This window comes from Hylobates moloch, unplaced genomic scaffold (genome assembly GCF_009828535.3).
Source record: "Hylobates moloch isolate HMO894 unplaced genomic scaffold, HMol_V3 SCAFFOLD_8, whole genome shotgun sequence".
NCBI lineage: Eukaryota > Metazoa > Chordata > Mammalia > Primates > Hylobatidae > Hylobates > Hylobates moloch.
The window spans coordinates 84,789,237-84,804,121 of NW_026652283.1; the positions used below are offsets into that span (position 1 = coordinate 84,789,237).

Consider the following 14,885-nt stretch of genomic DNA (forward strand, 5'->3'; position numbering starts at 1 on the left):
CAGGTAAGGGACACCTACATGGCAGGACAGAGGGAAAAAATTAAGTCAATTAACATTTCAACTGATTATCCGCCAAACAGGGAGTTGCAGACTTCATCTCCCTGTCCCCATAAACCTATTACTCCTGGGTTCCCCCCTCTGATGGATGGCCCCAGTGTCTTTCCACCCAAACAGTGGCAACAAGGAGAATAGAAGCCAGAGCTCCATTCATTCATTCATCCTCTCATTTAGCATAAGAATACTTACTATGTGCTGGGGATAGAATGGTGATGAAGAAAAACACAGGCCTTGTTCTCATACAGCTTACCTTTTAGTGGAAGAGACAAACAATAAACAATTTCCATTATTAAAGATACTGTGAAGAAAAACAGATTATAAGGTCAGAGATGGCTGATGCCAGTGTTGGAGTGTTCTCAGTACACTTATAGCTCTCTGTAGCTCCTGATACATTGCCTGGCACCAGTGGTCATACATTGAATGAAAGTACAAGAAAAACAGATGAGCTCATACAAGTAAGGGTTAGTGAATGGGCCTCTGTGGCTGAGCTGTGTTTACCCCTTTACTCCTGTACAAGCTGTTCTTTTCTGACCTCCCTTCCACAGAAAACCTCCAGGTTTCTAGAATGGGATTCCAACTTAATGGCCTATGTAATCTTCAAAATCAGAAAAAAAGGAAGGGGTTCATTGTTTTGGGCTAACTTCTAGGTCCAGGAGTGGTGAAGATGTAAGACCTTGTTGAATTTTGGAAACTAATCTACCATTATTGAGGTGGTTAATTTTACATGTCAACTTGACTAGGCAGAGGGTGCCCAGATATCTGGTTAAACATTACTTCTGGATGTGTCTGTGAGAGATTAGAATTTGAATTGGTGAGCTAAATAAAGCAGATGGCCCTCCCCAGTGCAGGTGGGCATGATCCGTTGAGGGCCTCAATAGAAAGAACAAAAAGGCACAGGAAGGTTGAGTTCTTGCTCTGCCTGACTGCTTGAGTTGAGATATTGATCTTCTCCCTCCCTTGGCACTCCTGGTACTCAGACCTTCAGACTCAAACTGGAATCCACACCATTGGCTCCCTGGTTTTCTGGCCTTCAAACTATGCCACCAGCTTACCTGGGTCTCCAGCTTGCAGTTGGCAGATTGTGAGATTTAGCCTCCATAATTTCATGAGCCAACTTCTTAAAATAAATTTCTCTCGGTGCATCTATATCTATATCTAATCTGTTGATTCTGTTTCTCTGGAGAACCTTGACTAATACAACCATCCTTATGAGATTTTTGAAAAGATGTGGAGATGTGGCTGAAGGTCACTGAAGGCTTCTGATCTCCTGCATGGTTTCTGTGTAGGTGGAATAAAAAGAATCTAGAAGCTTGGGAAGGTGGCGAAAGAGGAGTTTTGGTGTTGTATTCTCTTCCTGGGAAAGCTGCTCTAGCCCCAAGGTTATGAGAGAAGTTACTGCCTCAGGGTGATGACAGCAGCTAAGGAGTGAAGCAGGCCCTTCCAATGTGATGGCTGAGCCATGGCACCTTTGTGTGGAGCTGGCAGTGTTTAGACCACATAGTAATGTCACCACCTCGGAGATGATTCTAGTAAATAAGAACAACCAGCAGGGCTGTCCAGCCACAATGACTGGGCACAAGCTGGACTTGGAAGGTGCCAGGGACCCAGCACTAATGAGACTAAGGAATCCCCAGAACAGTTTCCTCTTGAGGAGAAACCATAATGCATCTTTACAGGATCATTTCTCGATGCTATAACTCCTAATGTAAAGTTTCCTAATATTAGGAAGTGTGTGATCTTGGGCATGGGGAGTCATCTCTCTGAGCCTCAGTTTCTTCTATCTGTAAAAATGGGCATAGCTATACTTAGGTGGCCATGAGGAATAAATGGGATAACAACGCCAAGGAACCAAACACAATGCAAGGTGCACAGTAAGATTCTCAACAAATGTTGTTCTTTTCAGTTTCCCATGTGTCTGCAGGCAGATGAACCCCATGCCAATTTCACTCAGCTATTGGAATAGATACAGCAACCATGCTTTTAAGATCTTGAAGTTTGAAGACCAAAGAGCCCTGAAGACCTCCCAGCTTCCCAAAAAGAGGGGGCAATATTATTAGTGGGTTAGCAGGGTTATGTGCATGAATTGTGATTGGGCTGGTGCCAGGCCTAAAGGGGTTGTCCTGGGAGGGTTCCATTTTTGTGGGGCTTGGGGGTGAGTGGTTCTGTCCAACTGGGAGTAATGCAGAGGAGGGGGCAAGGAAGATCCCAAGTGAAAGGGGATGGGAGGAAGTCCCACTCCTCCTGGGAGCACTTTTGTAGCTGCTTGGTCTGGCTAGTAACAGCTGGAGGGAGGACAATTCAGTCAATTTGACATTAATTCACATCTACCAGGCCTATTGGAAGGGAACATCTATTAAGACCAATTTGTTCTGGTCTCAATCACAGAAATTTAGTTTGCCCACACTAGAAAGAAAAACAATGAACATTTTGGATTATCCCCAGGAAGATTGTCTGTGATTTGCAATAACAACATAAGGAAAATAATTTTAAAATATGGGCCCGATATGTTCTTTATTTGGCTCCCCTGTGAGTCCTCAAACAGAAGCACCCCGGGTGGAGTCAAAAGAGGGAACAAAGGAAAGGAGGTTTTGGGTTTGTAGAAATGCCTAAAGTCGTCCTGCTCCAGTGCCTGGAGGGCACTGCAGAATCACTGGTGCTGCTGTTAAATCTAGTGCAGAGGACAAGTTATGAGAAAGTGTATTTATGTTGCCTTATCTGTTACAGTGATTGTTGGGGAAACCAGCCCCACAACACCCGGCAGGTACCCCGAGTCCAGCAGAGACAAAGAAGTTAGAAAGAGACAGAATAAGTATTCAAAAAGCAGGTCCAGGGGACCTGAGCATCGGAGGCTTGCTCATAGCCCAGGCTCCGCCTAATTTATTGGTTTACAAGCTCTTTGTTCTTAGGGCAGATGGGAGGGGTAGGAAGGGATGAGGAAAAGGATTAATCAGTGAAGGAGAACTCGTGAGTCATTCAATAAGACGTATAGCAGTGGTGGTTTCTGTGACTTTCCTTTAGCAAAGGCATGTGTCTAAACTACTTAAGATCTTTAACTTATAGGGACTGAAATGGGTGGGAGTGGCTTTCAGGAGAGGCCAAGATGTTTGATTATACTCCACTGCTTCAAGGGAGTGTTATCTCCCTGAGCAACCTGTGGAATGCTGCTGAGCGGTTATGCTCTCGGGGCATAAAGACATGAAGGCAATAAGAAGAATTTTCTCCTCAGAGGCCGTCCATGGCTCCCCATGGCTGTCTCACACAGGGAAGACCAACTCAACTGGCATCCCAGAAACTCTCTTTCCCACAGTGATCAGCATAGCAACCCAAAAGATACTGTGGATGGAGGGGCCAGCTGCCACATACCCTCCGATGGAAGTACTGAGTACATTGGCCTGAGACTGGAGTCCTCTCCAATAGCCCACTGTCCAGCCCCTGGCCTTACCAATGCTCAGGACAGATTAGAAATGGACCAGAAGTCAACAGCACCCTCCTTTCCTCAACTTGCCACTTGGGTGGGCATTAGCTCATCCAAAGAATTTGATTTGGCAGATACCATGCTTCTTTTATATCATTTCTTTGCCACCTAATTTGTACTTATTATTGTAGAAATATAAGAAAATATAAATAAGTAAAAGAAGAAAATAAAAAGAAATTATATTTCAAAGATAACCAGTTAAGCTTTGGTCTTTTTTTAAATAGACATTTAAATTAAGTAGTGCTAAAAAAAATACATAGAAGCATATACTTTTTTTCCTTACAAAACAAGATGGTGGTAGAAATGAAGCTCTGCAGGGCATTAGATCAGATCTTCCTGTCACTTTATTGTAGAGTAGCCTCCACTGCAGGGAGAGAATTCAGCCTGGCATGTCACCTCATGCTATGCAGTGAACCCTGCCCCTCACAGAACACAATTCTGGTCACTCTGGGTGACAGGAGGGGACTTGTAGTCAGTTTCAGCTGCAGAAGGGGTTACTAGCCATGTATAGAACTTTTTTAAGTCCAAGAAGTTATGATTTTTAGAATAATCCTAAACAGGCTGGGCGTGGTGGCTCACACCTGTAATTCCAGCACTTTAGGAGGCCAAGGTTGGCGGATCACCTGAGGTCAGGCATTCAAGACCAGCCTGGCCAATATGGTGTAACTTTGTCTCTACTGAAAGTACAAAAACTAGCTGGGCATGGTGGTGCAGGCTTATAATCCCAGCTACTTGGGAGGCCAAGGCAGGAGAATCACTTGAACCTGGGAGGTGGAGATTGCAGTGAGCCAAGATCACGCCACTGCACTCCAGCCTGGGTGACAGAGCAACGCTCCGTCTGAAAAAAAAAAAAAAGAATAACCCTAAATATAATCCTAATGTTATGCACCTTCCTGTCACCTTCTATCTTGGTGTGCACTTAACACCCCTGAACAGGTTTGACCAGCTCCTTAGAACCATGGTAAAATACTTTACAATTTGAGAAGGGAACATAAAGCAAAATTTAATCTCATTTATCAAAGTAATACATATTAATCGTGAAAAAATAATTCAGAAATACAGAGGATAAAAGCACTCATTCTACTTTTGTATTTAAGAAGTTCTTTGTTGTTTTGGGTTTTCCTAATATGTTTCTAAGGGGTGTGGGTTTGCCTCACACTCGTCTCTTTCTTTTAGTAGACCCATTTGCCTTATATATTTTAAAGCTGTGCTGATCGGTTCATGGTGCATGTAAGTTTATGACAAATTATTCAATAGTTACGGAACGTTTACTATACGCCAGGCACTGTCCAGGGTCCTGAAGAGTCACGAACAGGATAGAACAGGATAGAAGCGCCATCCAGTGGAGATAAAACAAGTAAATATACTTGTTTTATACAAAATTCAGCCGGGTATGGTGGCGCACGCCTGTAATCCCAGCTACTTGGGAGGCTGAGGCAGGAGAATCGCTTGAACGCGGAAGGCAGAAGTTGCAGTGAGCCGAGATCGCACCACTGCACTCCAGCCTGGGCGACAGAGCGAGACTCCGTCTCAAAAAAACAAAAAAGAAATAAATTGGACTATTTGAAGGAGAATCCTTAGTGTTCCTCCCTACCCCCCATTTGCTCTCACTGTCTCTGAGACAGGGTCTTACTCTGTCGCCCAGGCTGGAGTGCAGTGGTGTGATCATAGCTCACTGCATCCTCGACCTCCTGGGCTCAAGCTGTCTTCCCTCCTCAGCTTTCTGAGTAGCTGGGACTGCAGGTGTGTGCCACCACGTCCAGCTGATTTTTGTATTTTTTTTTTTGTAGAGATGGGGGTCTCACTATGTTGCCCAGGCTGGTCTCAAACTTCTGGCCTCAAGTAATCCTCCTGCCTTAGCCTCCCAAAGTGCTGGGATTACAGGCATGAGCCACCGTGCCCAGCCTCTCAGTTCTCTGTTTTCATCATAATTCAACATTTCACAGATTAATGTTAGTAGTCTATGTCATAAGAAGTTTATTTATAAAGGTAACAAATAGGTTGGAAGACAATTACAGTAATTCTTATGCTCCTCTATTAACAAGTATTGAAAAATTTCACCCTCCTTTCTTAGGGGGTGCCATTTAAACTAACAAATGAATTTTAAAGGACTGCTATACCCCTGAAGGTGTGAGAGAGAAGCATTCTATGCAGTGGGAAAAGTTTCTGCAAAGGCTCAAGATGTAACTGATTGGGCTGATCAGGTGACAGAAGGGAGGCCACTGTGCCTGGATGAGAGTCACATGTCAGAGGTGCAGTCAGAGTTGGGCAGAGGCCTGCCTGCTGAAGACCATGTTGGCCAGGTTAACCAATTTGAAGTTGCTTGGGGGAGATTAATTTCAGTGTCAGGAGGTCAATTAGAGCACCATTGCAGGAGTACATTTGAAAGAAGATGGTGGCCAGGACCACGGGTGAGGTGCTGTGGAGATGGAAAGAAATGGGTGGATTTACAATGTATTTTGGAAGAAGAATAAACTGGACTTGCTGATGTTTTAGATGTGAGAAGGTGAATTAAGAGCAACTTCTAGACTGGGCGCAGTGGTTCATGCCTGTAATCCCAGCACTTTGGGAGGCCAAGGCGGATGGATCACTTGAGGTCAGGAGTTTGAGACCAGCCTGGCCAACATGGTGAAACCTCATCTCTACTAAAAATACAAAATTAGCCAGGCATGGTGGTGCATGCCTGTAATCGCAGTTACTTGGGAGTCTGAGGCAGGAGAATCGCTTGAACTCAGAAGGCAGCGGAGGTTGCAGTGAGCCGAGATTGTGCCATTGCACTCTAGCCTGGGCAACAAGAGCGAAACTCCATCTCAAAAAAAAAAAAGAGTAACTTCTAGGTTTCCTGACTTGGACATTGTTCAACAACTTAGGGATTGATTGTTCATTTTTTATCAACATGAAATATTCCATTCTATGCCCATTAAATGCTTAGCCTTAGAGTCTGTTTTGTCTCATGTTAATAATTCCACACAGCTTTTTCTCTTGTTGTTAGAACTTGCTTGGTATACCCTTTTTCCTTCCTTTCTTTTCAACCTTTTCTATTGTTTGGTTTTATTATAGGTAAATCTCTTGTAAAAAGTCTCCTCCCTTCTCTGTCTCCCTCCTTCCTTTTAATGAGGAAACATAACATGTTGTATATATTGTGATTAAAGATAGACTTGGACTTTGTAACACTCTATTAGTGTCTTTTATGACCCATGCTTTCTCTCCTAGATTCCTCCTTGTCTGCTCTTTGGTGCAGTAAAAATTGAGTGGAAAAACCAGAAACAGGGAGACTTAGTAGGCTTATACCCGTAGGCACACTGGGTCTTTCTAGAGTCTCCTTCGTCTTTTCTGGGCCCACCTCACAGGCAGAGGGTTCTGGTTTAGGACACAGCGAGACAGCTCCTTCTTCATGGCCTCTACCCACTCCCCATTGAAAGCATTGTTTCTCATTCTTTCAAAGACTGTGTTCCTTTTGAATTTTTTTTTTTTTTTCTGAGACAGAGTCTTACTCTGCCACCCAGGCTGGAGTACAGTGGTGCGATCTAGGCTCACTGCAACCTCTGCCTCCCAGGTTCAAGCGATTCTCCTGCCTCAGCCTCCCGAATAGCTAATTTTTGTATTTTTAGTAGGTGTGAGAGGGTGGAGAATTAAGAGCAACTTCTAGACTGGGCACGGTGGTTCACACCTGTAATCCCAGCACTTGTCTCAAATTTCTGTCCTCAGGTGATCCACCTGCCTCAGCCTCCCAAAGTGTTAAGATTACAGTCATGAGTCACCACGCCTGGCTTGAATGTTCTTATTTCCATCCCTTGCCCCCATTTAATTATTAGGCCTCCCAGTCCAACAGAGAATCACTCCTCTTGTCCTGTATTAGAAATGAAATATTCTGACCAAGAATCCAGGAAGACTGACTCCTGCTCTGCCAATCCCACTTCCTCCATGCTGAATTCCCAAAGGAGATCCATGCAAGGAACAGTAGCCTGTTAGGAAATGGAACTTACCAACTGTATCTCGTCATTACTGAGCTGGCGCCTGTTTCCCTAATTCAGGCCCTCTGCTGAAGATGAGTTTGATGACATGACTCTTGGATGACCATAATTTATTGTCCAAACTGGGAAACTCTGTAGAATAAAAATATGTGAATGAAAGGGTCTGCCATTAATAATCATACCAAGAAACCATGAAGATCAGTTTATGCTGTCCTGCTTTTTAGATCAGACTCAAGTAAGACTTCTACTGCCCTCTGGAGGCTGCAACTAAATCTCAGGCTATTACCCTCTGCCCTGTCCCATAGTAGAACAAAGTCACAAAAAGAGAGGGCAGTGAGGGTCCCAGCTTTAAAACAAACATTTATCATGTCCACTAAATAAGGTTGGCCAGCTGACGTCTGGGACTCTGACTCATCCAATTAGCAACGGCCCCTCTTTTGCTGGGGAACTTTAGAAAGGGGGAGGGAAGGGCAGTTGTCAAAGTAAGCTTTCTCATCAGGAAGAGAAAACAGAGTTTTCCTCCCTGTACAGTTCTCTACTGTTAGAGTTCCTGTCTTGGCTTTCCCTCATCACCTGCTAGCCTTCCCTTGTTTGCTACTGAAGAGTTCAATTCCTTGTAGTTGGTTTGCTGAACCCATCTCCTTGGTGTGCTCTCAAGACATATTCCATTCATTCCATCTTCTCTGCACTGAGTCTCACAATGGTCTCTGACCTACTCTCTCAAAGGGCCCCACTAGTGTTTTAGTAACTTTCCTGTATGCCTCTAGTATTTGCCTTTTCTATTCTTGGCAGAGGGTTAGAACAGAACTCAGAGCAAGATGTTGATTCTGGTTCAGAATATGATGATAAATTCACTGACATTAATATCGGGGAAAAACAGATGTTTGTATCTGGAGCAGCCTGTGAAATGAAAAAGAACTTAGAAAAGATACGGGGAAATCCTTTAGGAAAGAACATAAATAGCAAGAGATCTCATGTGAAAACACTAAGGATTAAAAACAAAAATCTCCACAAGTTAGGGAGGCCAGAAATATAAGGGATTTGGACAAAGATTCAGTTCCAGCTCCAACTTAGTTTAACATCACAAGGTTCCCATAGAACGGAAAGCTGTAAATATGATGAATGTGGTAGAGTTCCCCTGCATCTAGCTTTTCATTATCAAGAGAGAATTCACAGTGGGGTAAGGTTCTGTCAATGTGAGTGTGGGAAGTCCTTCACTCTGAGCTCTATCCCTTATGCCCCACCAAAGGAGACATTCTGGGGCTAGAGTCCCCTGAAAGATTTGCCCAACTGTGGAAAATCTTTCAGCCAGATTTCAGATCTTAGGCAACATCAGCAAGTGCATACTGAAGAAAAATTCTATGTATGTAATGAGCATGGTCAAGTTTTAACCTGGAGCTCAGCCGTTGCTGCCCACCAGAGAGTCTACATCAGGGAGTGTTCAGTAGGGCCAGGGGTCTCATGGTGCAACTCAGGGCAGGGCCGGAGAAGCCCTTTGAGGGGCATTGAGTGTGGGAAAGGCTGAAGTGGGCACCAGAGGCTGTGCCTGCATCAGCGACCACACTGGGGAGAAACATGTGAATGTGGGGTGTGGGAAAACCTCAGCTGGAGCAGAAATCTGACAAGGCACTCACACTGGGAGAAGCCCTAAGGAAGCAGTGGGTTATGCCTTTGCCACTCTCCCTGCAGGCTTCTCCCCACTGAGGCTTCTGTGATGTGAGAGGAGACCTCCGACCCAGAGGAAGGCTTCCCCACACTCACTGCACTGAGTGCTTCTCCCCAGGGGGATTTGCTGGTGGGCACCAAGAGCAGAACTCAGAGTGAATGAATGTTTGCCCACCTTCACTACACACATATAATTTCATTCCAGTGCATGATTTCTGACATTTCCTAAGGCCTGAAATCCACTCTAAAGACTTCCTATAACCAGAACAGGTATAGCCTTCTCCTCTGAGTGACTCCATTGGCGGGTGAGCAGCAGGCGTGGAGTGGAGGAAGAAGGCTTTCCCACACTCGCTGGAGGTTCTCTCCAGTGTGGAGTTTCTGATGCTGACCCAGGCTTGAAATTTGACTGAGAGCTTTCTCATGCTCCTCACCTACATAGAGTTCTCTGTGGTATGGATTTCCCGATGCCTCAGGATAGATGAGCAATGAACAGAGGCCAAGGTCTTGAGGTATCTGCAGACATCAGAATTGCTCCGCTGCCCAGAGGTAGTTCTAGGACAGCCTGCTTGAAATCTGACCAGAAATGCCTTATTGGAAATGACTAGCAAAACCATGCTTTGGGGGTTTGCCCTTCTTTTTTGTCAAGAGGTTATTTGGTCTCCTCACTATAAAAACTGGTTCAAGAGTCATGTTGGCTGGAAGAAACAATGCATTTTGATGACATAAAGACAGTATATCTCTTTCTCACTTTCCCATTAAGCAGTTGCTTAAATGCTAGCAATAAAAGGCCTTTCAGAGTTGACTGTGGATACAATAATATGGGTTTTTATTTTTCTTTAAATTTTTTTTTACAGACAGGGTCCCACTGTGTTGCCCAGGCTGGTTTCAGACTCCTGAGTTCAAGAGATCCTCCTGCCTCAGCCTCTGAGTAGCTTCTGAGTGCTAGCTGACTACAATGGCACCTGGAGCCCAGCACAATAATAACTTTTAAAAAATAGCTTGGGCCAGGCGCAGTGTCTCATGCCTGTAATCCCAGCACTTTGGGAGGCCAAGATGGGCAGATCACCTGAGGTCAGAAGTTCGAGACCAGCCTGGTCAACATGGTGAAACCCCATCTCTACTAAAAATACAAAACTTAGGCAGGCCTGGTGGCAGCTGCCTATCATCCCAGCTACTTGGGAGGCTGAGACAGGAGAATCGCTTGAACTTGGGTCGGGAGGTGGAGGTTGCAGTGAACCGAGATTGCACCACTGTACTCCGGCCTGGGTGACAAGAGTGAAACTTCATCTTGGAAGAAAAAAAAAAAAAAGCTTCCCCACTCCAAGCTTTAAGCTCATTGGCACTTCTCTGTCACAAACAAGAAACTTCAGAACTCTGAAGCATGACACCAAAGCCTCTCCGTGCTCTGGTTCACACCCTCTTTTCTGGCCTTCTACACCCACTGCCCCTCACTTTGTTCTCAGGGCAAACCTATCCACAGGAGATGAAATCTCACCAGAAGTTCCCATTGGAACCGCCAATCTGCCTCTGTCACCCATGCTTAACCGAGAGGAAAGCAGCAACCACTCTTTCTGTACCTTGGGCTACATTTATAGGGCCCAGTCCTTTTACATCCCCTGGTTCCCACTAACAATCCTTTTTTTTTTTTTTTGAAATAGGGTCTCACTCTGTTGCCCAGGCTGATGTGCAGTGGTGTGATCACAGCTCACTGCAGCCTTGACCTCCTGGGCCCAAGCGATCCTCTCAACTCAGCCCCTCCAGTAGTTGGGACTACAGGCATGTGCCCCTATGCCTGGCTAATTTTTGTATTTTATGTAGAGATGAGGTTTCGCCACGTTGCCCAGTCTGGTCTTGAACTCCTGAGCTCAAGCACTTCCAAAGTGCTGGGATTATAGATGTGAGCCACTGTGCCTTGTCTGGTTCTTAACATCTTTAATGTCAATGGGGTAAAGAAGAGATTTGGTCCTTGTTCCACCAAGCGTGGCCCTCAGACTAACAGCTCTCCACCACCTGGGAGCTTGTTGGAAATGCAGGCTTGTTGTGAGACATTGAGGATGAAAAATAAAATTTTAAAAAGATAATAATACTAATACTAACAAGAAAAAGAAATACAGGCTCTCAGGCCCTACCCTAGTCCCACAGTATCAGAATCTTCTTCTTAACAGGCTCACCAGGTGATTTGTATGTACCTTCAAGTCTAAGAGGCACTGGTCTGGATGAAAACTTTTATTTACAATTCCTACTCCATCTCTAGGATCCCTGATAGTCCCAAGGAGGAGAGATTGAGAAGCAAAGGGCACATAATAGGGTTAACATCATCTCCTTGACAGCAACTATCAGGTCATGCTGGAAGCTGTGGGCTCTAAAATCCCAAGGCAAAGGAGAAGGAAGCTGAAACCAGTGGAACCATTGGCCAGCCTTGGGGCCAAAGATTACTGGGAGTGGAGCAGTTTTTTGTACGGCCCCACTCTCCAATCAGGCAGAGGCCAACCTTATAACCTTATTGGTACAAACTGAAGAGGAGGCTTCTACTACCTTTTTCATAAGAAATCAGTTGGAAACCTTTCCACGGGGCCAAAACAAATTTAGAGCAGTGCTTCTCAACTTTAATGCATGGAAGGACCACTTGGGAGCTTTGCAAAAATCCAATGCCTGAGCACCACCTACAAGATTCTGATTTAATCAGTGTGAAATAGGGTAGAGAACTGCATTTAAAAAAATCTCTCCATCTCTGCAGCCCAGGCATGGCCAGTGTGGGCACAGCACCCCAGCCCTGGGAGCGCCCCGGTAGAGTGGGCTGCCTGGCACAGAGGAGCCAACTGGGCCCGTGGTGGTGGGCGAGGAGCCAGGCTGGAGCCGTGGTGGCAGAGCTGTGGGGTCCTTCATGATGAGAGATTGGGGGCACTTCTCTCTCCTCCGCATAGTTGATAGTTTGGGTACTGATGACATGGCCGACAGTGTCAAAACCTTTCTCCAGGACCTTCCCAGGGGAGTCAAAGACTCCATCTGGGATATTTGTACCATCTCCAGCTAGATGCTCCAATCCATCAAAAGAGAGGAGCAGTGTGGAAGAAGGGCAAGCATTGTCCTGGCACAGAGAATACCCCAGAGTATAGAGTGGGAGCAAGAGAGTGAGCCAGCAAGTGGTAGAATTTTCCAGTGTTGTGCTTGGGGTGGTGGAGTGCTCTGGTTCAGTCTACTCTTGCTTTATCCAGTGTTTATTCCTGGGCTTCAGTGAGTAACAGCGTGAATTACTTACGATCCATCACTGTGTGGAGATGCTTGGTCATGGCTGGAATTTTTCCTCATATAAATTTCCAGGGCTTTTCGGGTGCTCCCCTTGTTTATGCCTAGCAAAGTTGTGAATGCCATTTGGTTCCAAGATACAGCTGACCTGGCATTTGAAGCATCAGGGAAGAAGCCTCACCCATTCCCTAGTGTCCACAAAATAACTGCCGACATGCTTTCCAATCTTTTGCTGCAAGCTCTTTTCCCCATTCAGGGAATGTCTGTGAGTCGCTTTCCCACCCATCTTGTTGGTCAGCTGGTTACTCTCCGGCATTTGTCTCTTCTTGACTCATTCTACTGCTTCAACTATGGTTGGTTCAATAAAGGAATTGAAATGCACTAGCGGTTGTCTAACATAGAGAGGAACTGGCTTTACTACTTTGGGTTTGGTTTGCCCTTGGCTTTTCTCACAGCAATGCAGTCCTCATATATTATCCATGGCTGCCTTTTCTCTATCCTCTTTCCTTTATTCATTATCAGTGCAACGAGGCAAAGATCCCCGGCCAAGCATACCTCTTCGAGTTGCACCTCTCCTCCTTCATGGTCTTCTTAAGCAACAGACTCTTCCACAAGACTGTCTCACCTGCAGTCTGCCTTGAGCAGCTCAACCTCTGCAGAGAAGTTCCCTTCACCACATACATCTCCACCCAGATTGAAGGTTACTGCAGGCCTGAGTCACCTGCCATCGAGGGGATGGGTGGGATTGGAAGGAGGCTGTGGCAGCTCTTTTACCAGTTCACCCCCCCCGCCAGGGAAGGCACAATTCATTCTGCCAAGAGCCCTCTGCATATCCCCTCTCTGAGGAATTGGAATCTTTTTCTCTGGTGCACGTAAGGTAGAATCTTCCTGACACCAGTGTGTGGATTTTTAACACCACTGAGAGTCTGAAAAGACCATAGTTTTTTTAGTTTTTTTTTTTTCTACAGCTATTTTTCTAGCATTTGCCAGTCCCTATGGCTGGACTGATTTGAATATTTTGTTTTTCTTCCTGTGCCATCTACCTTCCCACCTTTCCTTCCTGCTGAATGAAATTTGTAATTCCAGCTGTTGCATTTTGTGGATTTGTTATTTTTGTTGTTTTTCTGTGAAGCACAAACACTGGATGTGGGAGGTAAAGGAGTGTCCCAGTTGCTCCTGGTCACTCCCTTTATAGCCATCACTGTCTTGTTTCTTGTAACTCAAGTTAGGTTTTGGTCTCTCTTGCTCCACTGCCAAAAAAAAAAAAAAAAAAAAAGAAGTCTGAAGAGATGGGGACAGGAAGAAAGACCTCACAGCCAGATCTTCAGACCTTCTGGGTTTTGAGGAGTGATTTTCTTTCTTCCCTTTGAAGGAGAAAAAGCTATTTTCACTGGTACATTTAAACTCCCCCAACTAGGCAGAGGTACCAGTTCTGGACAAGTGCCACTGCAACACAATGCTTAGAGAGCTTGAACTTTTCATCTCTGTTGTGGGGTGCAGGGTAGAAATTTACTGTTGGCCACTGCCGGGTCTGTTTCATATTTCAAAGGAATATTGGGTGCTGGGGGCTACAAAGAGGAACTGAAGGGGTAAATTTTTTAAACTAATTAAACCTGTGATTGGTTGGTGTTTTCCTGTCGTTTTAAGAGACTAAATGTGAGGGGCAGATGTCAAAATACTTGTACAATTTCAAAATGTCACAATGAAACGTGAGCTGGTTACACACACACATATTTTCCGTGTTTCTAAGTGCAGCTAAGGTTGAACTACCAATTTAGAAGTCTCTGGAGTGGTTCTCCAAGCATGGTGCCCCAAATGGCTGTGTCACCTGGGAACCAGTGATAAATGCAAATTCTCAGGTCCCTCCGTAGACCTACTCAATCATAAATGTGAAAGTACGGCCCAGTGATCAGGGTTTTAACACACTCTTCAGATAAGACTAATGTGTTTCTGAACCATGTCATAAAGGCCAAAGAAACACACACAGGATGCAACTTGAAAGTCCCTTTTGTGGATTTCTTTAATAACCTACAAGTGTTATTGAACCCCAATATTTAGATCCTTGTACCTGATGTGCAGTAAGCCAAACACTGACACATCAGCACTTAGGAGCAGAGAAAGGTTTATTTAATTTGACCAAAGAGAGTGGGTGAGAGACCCTCAGAACCAAGTCTTATGTTCAAAGACTTCCCTTTGAACATAACTGGGGGCTTTTCTGAGTAAGGTAGGTAGGCAGGAGGTGGAATGCCCGACAATCAAAGCTGTTTGCGTCTCTTGGTCTGATCAAACTTCTGGATGCCATCAAGAAGGTCTGCATCACCTAAGACTCATTGTGATTTATTTATTGTCACGTGTGTCCATATAGAAGACCACCTAAACAGGCTTAGTGTGAGCAACAAGGCTGTTTATTCACTTGGGTGCAAGTGGGCTGAGCCCAAAAAGAGATTCAGCAAAGGGAGATACGAGAG

General features: G+C 45.0%; 1 long non-coding RNA gene and 1 pseudogene across 1 annotated transcript; one reads left to right on the forward strand and one right to left on the reverse strand.

The window, feature by feature from the left end:
• Positions 1–244: 244 nt before the first annotated feature.
• LOC131383964 (uncharacterized) lies at positions 245–7,634 on the reverse strand. Its single transcript, XR_009214380.1, has 3 exons — positions 7,519–7,634; positions 1,110–1,335; positions 245–307 (listed from the first exon to the last, which is right to left on the reverse strand). It is a non-coding gene; the product is annotated as an uncharacterized LOC131383964 (long non-coding RNA).
• Positions 7,635–12,118: 4,484 nt separating this feature from the next.
• On the forward strand, positions 12,119–13,012 carry LOC116472343 (etoposide-induced protein 2.4-like; annotated as a pseudogene).
• Positions 13,013–14,885: the final 1,873 nt, after the last annotated feature.